This window comes from Salmo salar, chromosome ssa28, assembly GCF_905237065.1.
Source record: "Salmo salar chromosome ssa28, Ssal_v3.1, whole genome shotgun sequence".
In the NCBI taxonomy this organism is placed as follows: Eukaryota; Metazoa; Chordata; class Actinopteri; order Salmoniformes; family Salmonidae; genus Salmo; species Salmo salar.
The window spans coordinates 31,275,001-31,290,605 of record NC_059469.1 but is presented as its reverse complement, the minus strand read 5'-3'; the positions used below and the strand labels follow the sequence as shown (position 1 = coordinate 31,290,605).

Sequence of the window (15,605 nt, the reverse complement as noted above, 5' to 3'; positions counted from 1 at the left end):
GTTTGCCATACTAGGCGATTATTTCAGAAGCTGGGACCATTTCCTAATACATAGCATCGGTAGAAACAGGACAAAACAAGCAACTTCTTAGCTGGCTATGTAAACAAATATCCAACTCATCATCTGAGCTCTGCTGCGCTGGCCTCAACTACCCGAACATGCCAGCTGTCAAATAATAGGAAAATGAGACAACGTATAGCCTATGAATATCTGCAACCTAGCAAACATGACACACCATAACCTAAGCCCAACAGATAAACACAAACTACTCTAGACCTTCATTTCAGTGGCTAGTTAGCTGGTTGTCTGTATGGCTAGCAAGTGACAGCTGAGGTTGACATTTCGTGAGTGCTGCCCGACTGTGCCACTACACAAAACGGATCTTGCCTGACAGACTAACTAGTTAGCTAGCTAGCTATGGCAAGCTTCTTGGGACGTTTCCATATGAATTAGATCGGTAGAACAAAACAAAGCAACCAACTAGTTAGCTGAGTATATACAGCTGAACACTGCAACTATTTCCATGAGACAGAGAACAATCATTCAAGCTCTGTCGCCCATGTGCTCACCTGTACCAACCAAGATGTCATGACATAACAGGATTTGCTAATCTGTGAGCTATTCCCCAAATTTCACAGCATCAAACATCGACAACACCTAACATATATCTGCTGTTTACTTATTTAATTCACCTCGACATCATCGCTTTTCAAATTGCAAGGACGTGTGGCAATCAATATCACCAACCAACATAGATAAAGTCTTTTTTCACAGTGAAAAGTCACGTCTGATTCGGCTCTGTCATTTTGAAAGAAATTATTTGGTTGAACATTTGATGAATTTGGGTAGAATTTGTTTCTACAAAAGGTTTACGATACTTAGCTTGAATTCCCCTAAGAACTGTAACTCAGTGCCCTTATAGTGATTTGTGATTCAGTTTATTCCTGCAGCTACTTCCATACACCCAGACATATTCACTAGCATGTGTGTGTGTGTTCATCAGTCTGTGTGTGTTCATCAGTGTGTGTGTGTGTGTGTGTGTGTGTTATGTGTGTGTGAGGCTCTTTCCCACTGTCGATGATTAACTATGGGCCAGAGAACGATTGTTTACACACACACACACACACACACACACACACACACACACACACACACACACACACACACACACACACACACACACACACACACACACACACACACACACACACACACACACACACACACACACACACACACACACACACACACACACACACACACACTTGCAGCGGGTTACAAAGAGGCGATTAAGGACCCCAGGGGATACAGAGTGATAAATACTGTGTTGTGAGAGGCTGTTAAAAACACTGAGAGAGGGAGAGAGAGAGGGGGGAGACAGTGAGAGAGAGAGAGAGAGAGAGAGAGAGAGAGAGAGAGAGAGAGAGAGAGAGAGAGAGAGAGAGAGAGAGAGAGAGAGAGAGAGAGAGAGAGAGAGAGAGAGAGAGAGAGAGAGAGAGAAAATTGTTCTGGCATGTGAGTATGTTGTCTAGATTGGATCCAGTTCTAAAGAGGAGGGAGGGTGTGTGTCTGTGTCTTTCTCCAACCAAAACATTGGGACTGGGGCTATGCCTTGTGGCAGCGCCATATGCCCACTTCCTCCATGCCACAAAACCAGAGGACCAGGCCAACTGGGGTAAACTAAGTGAGTGGGGAGGTAATACACACAAAGACACACAGGCACACTCACACACAGTCCGGAGGCCCCTCTGCTGTTTGACTGGGATCTGGGCCTAGACATGCCAGAGAACTGACAGCAGGCTAGAACCAGGCCAACATAGCACAACCAACTGTGTGTGTGTGTGTGTGTGTGTGTGTGTGTGTGTGTGTGTGTGTGTGTGTGTGTGTGTGTGTGTGTGTGTGTGTGTGTGTGTGTGTGTGTGTGTGTGTGTGTGTGTGTGTGTGTGTGTGCCAGAGCACTCTCAGAGTGATGGAATGTTAAAAGGGGACAGTTACAACAAGCCAGGAGTAGAGAAGAGTGCCCAGATGACGCTACTCTAGATAAACTGGACTGACATGATGAGAGAATGTTGCTGATGTCAAATTCTCATTCTCCTTCTGAATTCTCCTTCTGAATTCTCATTCTAAATTCTCCTTCTGAATTCTCATTCTAAATTCTCATTCTAAATTCTCATTCTGAATTCTCCTTCTGAATTCTCATTCTGAATTGCCGCTGAATAGAATAAAATGATTCTAAGCTGAGTAAGTAACATTTTGCTCAAGCTCTTGCTAGCCTACTGTAAGTATAGGTCCATGTTTCAACCCTGTTTTATACGGTCTCTGTTATCTGTTACTGCCGACTGGAGATCACCATCCCATCTTTATCAAACCAAAACTAATCACACTATCTGTTTAGAATGATGCCTACATTTCCTGCAGGTCAGTGCCTTTCTCCAACGTCAAATCTTCCAAACCGGTGAGGAGGAATAAGGGAATAGAAAGCTCCTGTGCCTCTAGCCCAGTGAAATTTAGTTGTTGTGGTTGGTTCTACATTAGCGCTCCTTTCTCCGGTGCAGATGCTCTCCCCTCTCCACAGCTCCCCTCTCCCCTCTGCACAGCTCCCCTCTCCCCTAGCTAGCTATTTATCATCTCCTGTTCAATAATTCATCCCAACCAGAGTGCATGCAGTTCACACAAGAGGAGAGGAGTGGAGTGGAGTGGAGAGGAGAGGAGTGGAGAGGAGAGGAGAGGAGAGGAGAGGAGAGGAGAGGAGAGGAGGAGAGGGAGAGGAGAGGAGAGGAGAGGAGAGGAGAGGAGAGGAGAGGAGAGGAGAGGAGAGGGAGTGGGAGAGGGAGAGGAGTGCAGAGGGAGTGGAGTGGAGTGGAGTGGAGAGGAGTGGAGTGGAGAGGAGAGGAGTGGAGAGGAGAGGAGTGGGAGTGGGAGTGGGAGTGGGAGTGGGAGTGGGAGTGGGAGAGGAGGGGAGTGGAGTGGAGTGGAGTGGAGAGGAGAGGAGAGGAGAGGAGAGGAGAGGAGAGGAGAGGAGAGGAGAGGAGAGGAGAGGAGAGGAGAGGAGAGGAGAGGAGAGGAGAGGAGAGGAGAGGAGAGGAGAGGAGAGGAGAGGAGAGAGATTTAAATAGTCAATGCTTTGCATCTTCTATGTTGCTTAACGATGAATCTCTCAATCAATCCGAGACAATTAAATAAATATGACGGATCTTAGATGGCAACCACCTCACTCTCTCCCAATCCGCCTGTGGAAACAGTTACTGTTGGAAGTTATTACATTATAATTATCAACAACGAGAATGAATGGTGGTAGTCAAGGACCAATTGGTGCCTGGACAAATATACTTGACTCTGTAAAGAATAATCTCAGACAAAACATTATGGTATGTCACTCATTCCAAATGGTTGTGGTAAGGGTTAAGGTTTGGGAAAAAATATAAAAATATAAAATCAATAACTGTGCCAATGACTGGGATCAAACATACAACCTTCTGATCCAGATTCATGGTATTACTCCCATCCACCACACCTGTCCACAACACCGTAGCAAAACCCAGGCCTACTTGATGGTAATATCCCTCACTGTTGCCCCTAGTGGACGCTTCTGAAGGCATTTCCTAACGTCCTCGTGACATGGACAGACATCCAATTTTGACTGCGATCTTGAATGACCTGGCTGGCCGTACCTCTGTAAAGTGTTTGTGTGTGCTGTACTGCTGGCCGTACCTCTGTAAAGTGTTTGTGTGTGCTGTACTGCTGGCCGTACCTCTGTAAAGTGTTTGTGTGTGCTGTACTGCTGGCCGTACCTCTGTAAAGAGTTTGTGTGTGCTGTACTGCTGGCCGTACCTCTGTAAAGTGTTTGTGTGTGCTGTACTGCTGGCCGTACCTCTGTAAAGTGTTTGTGTGTGCTGTACTACTGGCCATACGTTTGTTACGTGTTTGTGTGTGCTGTACTACTGGCCGTACCTCTGTAAAGTGTTTGTGTGTGCTGTACTACTGGCCGTACCTCTGTAAAGAGTTTGTGTGTGCTTTACTACTGGCTATACCTCTGTAAAGTGTTTGTGTGTGCTGTACTGCTGGCCGTACCGCTGTAAAGTGTTTGTGTGTGCTTTACTACTGGCTATACCTCTGTAAAGTGTTTGTGTGTGCTGTACTGCTGGCCGTACCTCTGTAAAGTGTTTGTGTGTGCTGTACTACTGGCCCAACCGCAAACCGCATGTGGCACAAGTGACATTTTAATGGTCCTGGTTTTACTATGGCTGTCTCCCAAACAGCACCCTATCCCCTATATAGTCCACAAATGTTTACCAGAACCCTATGGCCCCTATGTAGGGAATGGGGTGTCATCTCAGATGCATCCCAAGACCCTTTAATAATGTAAAGAGAGAGAATGTTGATATTTTCCAGACTCTGAATCAGAGGGGTTAGGTTAAATGCAGAACACACATTTCGGTCGAATGTTTGGGCAAATGTCTAGGTTTTCCTTTCCCTATCTCTCTCCATCTGCAGTTTGTCAGCCCTGACTCCAAAAACTCTGTCCAGGATGTTTGCTGTTTATTAACTCAGACCACCTCTCTCTCTCTCTCTCTCTCTCTCTGTCTATGTCCCTCTCTCTCCCTCTGTCTCTCTGTCTCTGTCTGTCAGTCTCTCTCTCTGTCTCTTTCTCTATCTCTCTATCTCTCTCTGTGTCTCCCTCTCTCTGTGTCTCTCTCTCTTTCTCTATCCCTGTCTCAATCTCTCTCTCTGTCTCTCTCTATGTCTCTGTCTCTCTCAGTCTATGCCTCTCTATCTCAGTCTACGTCTCTGTCTCTTTCTCTCCCTCTGTCTCTATGTCTCTGTCTCTTTCTCTGTCTCTCTCTCTGTCTCTATGTCTCTGTCTCTTTCTCTGTCTCTGTCTCTTTCTCTGTCTCTGTTTCTGTCTCTCTCTCTCTCTCTCTGTTTCTGTCTCTCTCTCTCTCTCTCTCTCTCTCTCTCTGTTTCTGTTTCTGTCTCTCTCTCTCTCTCGGTCTCTCTCTCTCGGTCTCTCTCTCTCTGTCTCTCTCTCTCTCTCTCTCTCTCTCTCTCTCTCTCTCTCTCTCTCTCTCTCTCTCTCTCTCTCTCTCTCTCTCTCTCTCTCTCTCTCTCTCTCTCTCTCTCTCTCTCTCTCTCCAAATTCAATTCAATTTCAGTTTAAGGGATTTATTGGCATGGAAACATATGTTAACATTGACAAAGCAAGTGAAGTAGATAACAAACAGAATTGAAATAAACTATAAAAATGTACAATAAACATTACACTCGCAAAAGTTCCAAAAGAATAAAGACATTTCATTAGCATTCTAGTTTGCTCTGTTTTTTTGTTAATTCTTTCCAATGTGTCAAGTAATTATCTTTTTGTTTTCTCATGATTTGGTTGAGTCTAATTGTGTTGCTGTCCTGGGGCTCTGTGGGGTGTGTTTGTGTTTGTGAACAGAGCCCCAGGACCAGCTTGCTTCGGGGACTCTTCTCCAGGTTCATCTCTCTGTAGGTGATGGCTTTGTTATGGAAGGTTTGGGAATCGCTTCCTTCTAGGTGGTTGTAGAATTTAACGGCTCTTTTTTGGATTTTGACAATTAGCGGGTATCGGCCTAATTCTGCTCTGCATGCATTATTTGGGGTTTTACGTTGTACACGGAGGACATTTTTGCAGAATTCTGCATGCAGAGTCTCAATTTGGTGTTTGTCCCATTTTGTGAATTCTTGGTTGGTGAGCGGACCCCAGACCTCACAACCATAAAGGGCAATGGGTTCTATAACTGATTCAAGTATTTTTTGCCAGATCCTAATTGGTATGTTGCATTTTATGTTCCTTTTGATGGCATTGAAGGTCCTTCTTGCCTTGTCTGTCAGATTGCTCACAGCTTTGTGGAAGTTACCTGTGGCGCTGATGTTTAGGCGGAGGTATATTTATGGAATTTGTATTTGTGGTCCTTGGAGCACCATTATTTTGGTCTTACTGAGATTTACTGTTAGGGCCCAGGTCTGGGTATAAACAACATTGGAATCATCGCTCTCTCTCTCTCTCTCTCTCTCTCTCTCTCTCTCTCTCTCTCTCTCTCTCTCTCTCTCTCTCTCTGTCTCTGTCTCTGTCTCACTCTCTCTCTGTCGCTCTCTCTCTTGCTCTCTGGGCTCTATTTAAAAAAAATGGTCAATCTTAGAGCTGATGGAAGCACCATTGGTCCAAGGTGTGTCAGAAATATTTTTGCTATTTTCACAGCGGGAATTATGGTCGCAGTAGCTGGCGGTGGCGCGAATGGGCTTGGGGTTATGATAAAGTGTTAGTTGCAGGTGTGTCGAGGCCAAATCAGTGGCCAATCAGAACATCAGAACAAAATATGTGGTAGATGGCCCCCGAAATGTAATTGTGAGCCATAAAGCCATGGTCGGTAAATCATTCTAATAAGTTTGTTTTTTAATCAAATTAAATTAAAAACTGTTTTTTAAAACAACAATAAAACTTCTAAATAGGACGGGGTATGGATGTTTTTCCTATTCATTGAACATGGTTTATTAAATAGTCATTGGCTTCAACATGGAAATATTTCATGATTCATTTGCATTTCGACAATTGCCTACCAAAAGTTATAGAAATATCACCATTGATTTTGGCCTGTGTTGATTTTGCCATGGGAATGGTAAACAATCAAACACGCAAATTACCTTACAAGTGGATTCAGCACCATGGACAGCGATCAGAATTTGATATCACAGGTCCGACAGAGGAAAGCGTAAGATAAAAAAAAAAAAAATCTCTCAAAATTATGAATGGACAACAATAATAACAACATGATGTTGCTAAACATGCTTTTCCACAGAGACTGACACCTTTCATTCAATGGGCATAGCACTTAATGAGTTCACTCTTTTCACAGAAGCTGTACCAAAATAACTTCCAATCTACAGAAATAAGGGGAATGTTTGTTGACTGTTTTGCTGCTCTGAAAATGGGGTATTTAAAAAAAAAACACTGATGATATGCCACTGATTAGGCTACTGTGTGTTATTACTAAACCAGCTGTCATAAACAACATGTTATTACTAAAACCAGCGGTCATAACCAACATGTTATTGCTAAAACCAGCGGTCATAACTGACATGTTATTACTAAAACCAGCTGTCATAACAACATGTTATTGCTAAAACCAGCTGTCATAACTGACATGTTATTACTAAAACCAGCTGTCATAACCGACATGTTATTGCTAAAACCAGCGGTCATAACTGACATGTTATTACTAAAACCAGCTGTCATAACCAACATGTTATTACTAAACCAGCTGTCATAAACAACATGTTATTACTAAAACCAGCTGTCATAACCGACATGTTATTGCTAAAACCAGCAGTCATAACTGACATGTTATTACTAAAACCAGCTGTCATAACTGACATGTTATTACTAAAACCAGCTGTCATAACAACATGTTATTACTAAAACCAGCTGTCATAACTGACATGTTATTACTAAAACCAGCTGTCATAATGACATGTTATTACTAAAACCAGCTGTCATAACTGACATGTTATTACTAAAACCAGCTGTCATAACTGACATGTTATTACTAAAACCAGCTGTCATAACTGACATGTTATTACTAAAACCAGCTGTCATAACAACATTTTATTACTAAAACCAGCTGTCATAACTGACATATTATTACTAAAACCAGCTGTCATAACAACATGTTAATACTAAAACCAGCTGTCATAACAACATGTTATTACTAAAACCAGCTGTCATAACTGACATGTTATTTCTAAAACCAGCGGTCATAACTGACATGTTATTACTAAAACCAGCTGTCATAACAACATGTTATTGCTAAAACCAGCTGTCATAACCAACATGTTATTACTAAAACCAGCTGTCATAACTGACATGTTATTACTAAAACCAGCTGTCATAATGACATGTTATTACTAAAACCAGCTGTCATAACTGACATGTTATTACTAAAACCAGCTGTCATAACTGACATGTTATTACTAAAACCAGCTGTCATAACTGACATGTTATTACTAAAACCAGCTGTCATAACAACATTTTATTACTAAAACCAGCTGTCATAACTGACATATTATTACTAAAACCAGCTGTCATAACAACATGTTAATACTAAAACCAGCTGTCATAACAACATGTTATTACTAAAACCAGCTGTCATAACTGACATGTTATTTCTAAAACCAGCGGTCATAACTGACATGTTATTACTAAAACCAGCTGTCATAACAACATGTTATTGCTAAAACCAGCTGTCATAACCAACATGTTATTACTAAAACCAGCTGTCATAATGACATGTTATTACTAAAACCAGCTGTCATAACTGACATGTTATTACTAAAACCAGCTGTCATAATGACATGTTATTACTAAAACCAGCTGTCATAACTGACATGTTATTACTAAAACCAGCTGTCATAACTGACATGTTATTACTAAAACCAGCTGTCATAACCAACATGTTATTACTAAAACCAGCGGTCATAACTGACATGTTATTACTAAAACCAGCTGTCATAACCAACATGTTATTACTAAAACCAGTGGTCATAACTGACATGTTATTACTAAAACCAGCTGTCATAACCGACATGTTATTACTAAAACCAGCTGTCATAACCAACATGTTTTTACTAAAACCAGCTGTCATAACCAACATGTTATTACTAAAACCAGCTGTCATAACGACATGTTATTACTAAAACCAGCTGTCATAACCAACATGTTATTACTAAAACCAGCTGTCATAACCAACATGTTATTGCTAAAACCAGCTGTCATAACCAACATGTGTTATTGCAAAAACCAGCTTTTGGTCAGTCTTAACTGTCCCTACAATTTGGTGCCTGTTTTTAAGGACACACCTACAATATTTCCACCCATCCCATCTCAGCGCAAGCAAGCTGATGATAGACAGGTAAATAACCAACCCTGGGTCAAGGGTTGGAAAATAGCAGAGCACTCAAAATTGGCAATGAGCGCGTGTAAGACTCTTTTATTCCCACAACACCAACCCTCTATCTTCTTAATGTTTTACCAGTTTTTTTATATACATTGTATGACATAGTTTTTCTGCATGTTTATCAATATTTCTACATAACTCGCATGTATCTCTATCTCCATAGAAACCAAACCAGGAAGTGGCTTGTGTAAGCAGCACGGAACCATTGCTCTCTTTGGCAACGTGGTGTACAGCGGCCTGCTCAACGAGCACATCTGGCATTTCGGGGTTCCCCTCGTCAACAGACTGGTGAGTTTTGGGGCGTCCTACTCCCCCTCCTTCCGTCCTTCCATCCTCTCTCGCTGTTGTCACTTACTGTGCCGTAATTAGTCTCTGCTCCATCGTGGTCGGTCGTTGCCACCGCTGTTGTGGTTTTACCACACTAAATAAATATTGATTGGCCTGGGATGTTTCTGCAAACTGGTTTTGTTGGTGCCTTGCTGTCTCTCTGAGATGCATAGGATTGTGGATATTGCAGTTCTTCTTGACAATTTTGTGAGTTTTGGAATTCTCTGCTACCACATTATCAACAGTGTGTTGATATCTATCTATGCAGCCAATTGTCAATATGTGTGAGTATTTCACGATAATTATGTGTAAATAATGTATTGGATTCATCATGCCTGTACACAAGCTGATTGAATATGTATTACTGGTTGAAAATGAAATTCACTTGAATTAATCTGCAATCTTGAACATGTCAAGGTGTGATAGTGAGCCTCTGTTTTATAGACGTTTGATTAATATTCTTGTTTAGAGAGATATTGATGTCAGATGACATTTGTGTGCGGGATATTCAAAAATCTCCAATTTGGTCAACTGAAATATTGAAGCAAGTGTACGTGTGAAATTAAAATCATTATGTTTCAATCTTTTGCTTCAAATTAAGATGTAAAGAGTCAACTATTTTAAATAACAAAGTCAGATGGTTAAATGTGACATGTTTTATGACATTATCGTTTTGAACGTCTGGCAGTGTTTCCCCAGATCTTACATAACTGGTGATTGAGGCTGTTTTGGTGACATATTCATTGACTTGCATGTCTTTTTCTGATCATATTCTTTTGACTTCCTGTTTTATTATTCAATCCAATATGTATCCTCAGAGTTCTGAATATTTAATTGTGAATATTTATATAGCCGCTGATATCATCAAAAATGTTACGAGCTAGGTCTATATTTTATTGATACAGACAGTCGATGGCTCACACTCACACACACACACACACACACACACACACACACACACACACACACACACACACACACACACACACACACACCTAGACACACACACACGTTAAATAATTCAGTGCATGGTGCAGCTGTTGAAACACAGGGTTGGAGAGACGGCATAGAAATGAAATAGATGTCAAACTGAACAGCTGTCCGTGGCATAGCTCTCGTTTTAATATTGCAAGGTGTTTGTATATCATGGAGGAATATGACACTGGGCCCAACTCTGCTTTAGGGCAGTATAACCTGTGTGTGTGTGAGTTTGTGAGCATGTGTGTGTGTGTGTGTATAGCCGCGGGAAGTAGTTTGGGATGATTATTTGTCGACGACAGGGGGGGCTGGAGGAAAAAAATCTTCCGCCGCTACCAAGGGATACATCGGTCCACTAATTGAGGACTAGTAAAGGCCTAGAGGACTAGTAAAGGCCTAGAGGACTAGTAAAGGACTAGAGGACTAGTAAAGGCCTAGAGGACTAGTAATGGACTAGAGGACTAGTAAAGGCCTAGAGGACTAGTAAAGGACTAGAGGACTAATAAAGGCCTAGAGGACTAGTAATGGACTAGAGGACTAGTAAAGGCCTAGAGGATTAGTAAAGGACTAGAGGACTAGTAAAGTCCTAGAGGACTAGTAAATGCCGACAGGACTAGTAAAGGCCTAGAGGACTAGTAAAGGCATAGAGGACTAGTAAAGGCCTAAAGGACTAGTAAAGAACTAGAGGACTAGTAAAGGCCTAAAGGACTAGTAAAGAACTAGAGGACTAGTAAAGGCCTAGAGGACTAGCAAAGGCCTAGAGTACTAGCAAAGGAATAGAGGACTAGTAAAGAACTACAGGACAAGTAAAGGCCTTCATGACTAGTAAATAACTAGAGGACTAGTAAAGAACTAGAGGACTAGTAAAGAACTACATGGGTAGTAAAGAACAAGAGGACTAGTTAAGAACTAGAGGACTAGTAAAGAACTAGAGGACTAGTAAAGGCCTTAAGGACTAGTAAAGAACTAGATGACTAGTAAGGAAGTAGAGGACTAGTAAAGGCCTTCAGGACATGTAAAGGCCTTCAGGGCTAGTAAATAACTAGAGGACTAATAAAGAACTAGAGGACTAGTAATGAACTTGAAGACTAGTAAAGGACTAGAGGACTAGTGATGAACTACCGGACAAATAAAGAACAAGAGGACTAGTAAAGAACTACATGACTTGTAAAGGCCTTCAGGACTAGTAAAGAACTAGAGGACTAGTAAAGGAATAGAGGACTAGTAAAGAACTAGAGGACTAGTAAAGAACTACATGACTAGTAAAGAACTACATTACTAGAAAAGAACTAGAGGACTAGTAAAGGACTAGAGGACTAGTAAAGAACTACAGGACTAGTAAAGAACTAGATGACTAGTAATGGACTAGAGGACTAGTAAAACACTGCAGGACTAGTAAAGAACTACATGACAAGTAAAGGCATTCAGGACTAGTAAAGAACTAGAGGACTAGTAAAGAACTACATGACTAGTAAAGAACTACATTACTAATAAAGAACTTGAGGACTAGTAAAGGGCTTCAGGACTAGTAAAGAACTACATGACTAGTCAAGAACTAGAGGACTAGTAAAGAACTAGAGGACTAGTAAAGGCCTTCAGGAGTAGTAAAGAACTACAAGACTAGTAAAGAACTAGAGGAATAGTAAACAACTAGAGGACTACTAAAGAACTACATGACTAGTAAGGGCCTTCAGGACTAGTAAAGAACTAGAGGACTAGTAAAGGCCTTCAGGAGTAGTAAAGAACTACAAGACTAGTAAAGAACTAGAGGAATAGTAAACAACTAGAGGACTACTAAAGAACTACATGACTAGTAAGGGCCTTCAGGACTAGTAAAGAACTAGAGGACTAGTAAAGGACTAGAGGACTAGTAAAGAACTAGAGGACTAGTAAAGGACTAGAGGCCTAGTAAAGAACTAGAGGACTAGTAAAGGCCTTCAGGACTAATAAAGAACTAGAGGACTAGTAAAGAACTAGAGGACTAGTAAAGGGCTTCAGAACTAGTAAAGAACTACATGACTAGTCAAGAACTAGAGTACTAGTAAAGAACTAGAGGACTAGCAAAGGCCTTCAGGACAAGTAAATAACTACAAGACTAGTAAAGAACTAGAGGAATAGTAAATAACTAGAGGACTACTAAAGAACTACATGACTAGTAAAGGCATTCAGGACTAGTAAAGAACTACATGACTAGTAAAGAACTACATGACTAGTAAAGAACTACATTACTAGTAAAGAACTACATTACTAGTAAAGAACTAGAGGACTAGTAAAGAACTAGAGGACAAGTAAAGATGTACATGATTAGTAAAGAACTAGAGGACTAGTAAAGAACTTGAGGACTAGTAAAGGGCTTCAGGACTAGTAAAGAACTACATGACTAGTCAAGAACTAGAGGACTAGTAAAGAACTAGAGGACTAGTAAAGGCCTTCAGGAGTAGTAAAGAACTACAAGACTAGTAAAGAACTAGAGGAATAGTAAACAACTAGAGGACTACTAAAGAACTACATGACTAGTAAGGGCCTTCAGGACTAGTAAAGAACTAGAGGACTAGTAAAGGACTAGAGGACTAGTAAAGAACTAGAGGACTAGTAAAGTGCTAGAGGACTAGTAAAGACCTACAGGACTAGTAAAGAACTAGAGGACTAGTAAAGGACTAGAGGCCTAGTAAAGAACTAGAGGACTAGTAAAGGCCTTCAGGACTAATAAAGAACTAGAGGACTAGTAAAGGGCTTCAGAACTAGTAAAGAACGACATGACTAGTCAAGAACTAGAGTACTAGTAAAGAACTAGAGGATAAGCAAAGGCCTTCAGGACAAGTAAAGAACTGCAAGACTAGTAAAGAACTAGAGGAATAGTAAATAACTAGAGGACTACTAAACAACTACATGACTAGTAAAGGCATTCAGGACTAGTAAAGAACTAGAGGACTAGTAAAGAACTACATGACTAGTAAAGAACTTCATTACTAGTAAAGAACTAGAGGACTAGTAAAGAACTAGAGGACAAGTAAATATGTACATGATTAGTAAAGAACTAGAGGACTAGTAAAGAACTTGAGGTCTAGTAAAGGGCTTCAGAACTAGTAAAGAACGACATGACTAGTCAAGAACTAGAGTACTAGTAAAGAACTAGAGGACTAGCAAAGGCCTTCAGGACAAGTAAAGAACTACAAGACTAGTAAAGAACTAGAGGAATAGTAAATAACTAGAGGACTACTAAAGAACTACATGACTAGTAAGGGCCTTCAGGACTAGTAAAGAACTAGAGGACTAGTAAAGGACTAGAGGACTAGTAAAGAACTAGAGGACTAGTAAAGGACTAGAGGCCTAGTAAAGAACTAGAGGACTAGTAAAGGCCTTCAGGACTAATAAAGAACTAGAGGACTAGTAAAGAACTAGAGGACTAGTAAAGGGCTTCAGAACTAGTAAAGAACTACATGACTAGTCAAGAACTAGAGTACTAGTAAAGAACTAGAGGACTAGCAAAGGCCTTCAGGACAAGTAAATAACTACAAGACTAGTAAAGAACTAGAGGAATAGTAAATAACTAGAGGACTACTAAAGAACTACATGACTAGTAAAGGCATTCAGGACTAGTAAAGAACTACATGACTAGTAAAGAACTACATGACTAGTAAAGAACTACATTACTAGTAAAAAACTAGAGGACTAGTAAAGAACTAGAGGACAAGTAAAGATGTACATGATTAGTAAAGAACTAGAGGACTAGTAAAGAACTTGAGGACTAGTAAAGGGCTTCAGGACTAGTAAAGAACTACATGACTAGTCAAGAACTAGAGGACTAGTAAAGAACTAGAGGACTAGTAAAGGCCTTCAGGAGTAGTAAAGAACTACAAGACTAGTAAAGAACTAGAGGAATAGTAAACAACTAGAGGACTACTAAAGAACTACATGACTAGTAAGGGCCTTCAGGACTAGTAAAGAACTAGAGGACTAGTAAAGGACTAGAGGACTAGTAAAGAACTAGAGGACTAGTAAAGTGCTAGAGGACTAGTAAAGACCTACAGGACTAGTAAAGAACTAGAGGACTAGTAAAGGACTAGAGGCCTAGTAAAGAACTAGAGGACTAGTAAAGGCCTTCAGGACTAATAAAGAACTAGAGGACTAGTAAAGGGCTTCAGAACTAGTAAAGAACGACATGACTAGTCAAGAACTAGAGTACTAGTAAAGAACTAGAGGATAAGCAAAGGCCTTCAGGACAAGTAAATAACTACAAGACTAGTAAAGAACTAGAGGAATAGTAAATAACTAGAGGACTACTAAAGAACTACATGACTAGTAAAGGCATTCAGGACTAGTAAAGAACTACATGACTAGTAAAGAACTACATGACTAGTAAAGAACTACATTACTAGTAAAAAACTAGAGGACTAGTAAAGAACTAGAGGACAAGTAAAGATGTACATGATTAGTAAAGAACTAGAGGACTAGTAAAGAACTTGAGGACTAGTAAAGGGCTTCAGGACTAGTAAAGAACTACATGACTAGTAAAGGCATTCAGGACTAGTAAAGAACTAGAGGACTAGTAAAGAACTACATGACTAGTAAAGAACTACATTACTAGTAAAGAACTAGAGGACTAGTAAAGAACTAGAGGACAAGTAAATATGTACATGATTAGTAAAGAACTAGAGGACTAGTAAAGAACTTGAGGTCTAGTAAAGGGCTTCAGAACTAGTAAAGAACGACATGACTAGTCAAGAACTAGAGTACTAGTAAAGAACTAGAGGACTAGCAAAGGCCTTCAGGACAAGTAAAGAACTACAAGACTAGTAAAGAACTAGAGGAATAGTAAATAACTAGAGGACTACTAAAGAACTACATGACTAGTAAGGGCCTTCAGGACTAGTAAAGAACTAGAGGACTAGTAAAGGACTAGAGGACTAGTAAAGAACTAGAGGACTAGTAAAGGACTAGAGGCCTAGTAAAGAACTAGAGGACTAGTAAAGGGCTTCAGAACTAGTAAAGAACTACATGACTAGTCAAGAACTAGAGTACTAGTAAAGAACTAGAGGACTAGCAAAGGCCTTCAGGACAAGTAAATAACTACAAGACTAGTAAAGAACTAGAGGAATAGTAAATAACTAGAGGACTACTAAAGAACTACATGACTAGTAAAGGCATTCAGGACTAGTAAAGAACTACATGACTAGTAAAGAACTACATGACTAGTAAAGAACTACATTACTAGTAAAAAACTAGAGGACTAGTAAAGAACTAGAGGACAAGTAAAGATGTACATGATTAGTAAAGAACTAGAGGACTAGTAAAGAACTTGAGGACTAGTAAAGGGCTTCAGGACTA

The 15,605-nt window shown here is 40.4% G+C and overlaps 1 pseudogene; it reads left to right on the top strand.

Moving 5' to 3' along the window:
* LOC106589866 (RNA binding protein fox-1 homolog 3-like) overlaps window positions 1-15,605 on the top strand; it is an 891,320-nt pseudogene that overhangs the window by 574,466 nt on the left and 301,249 nt on the right.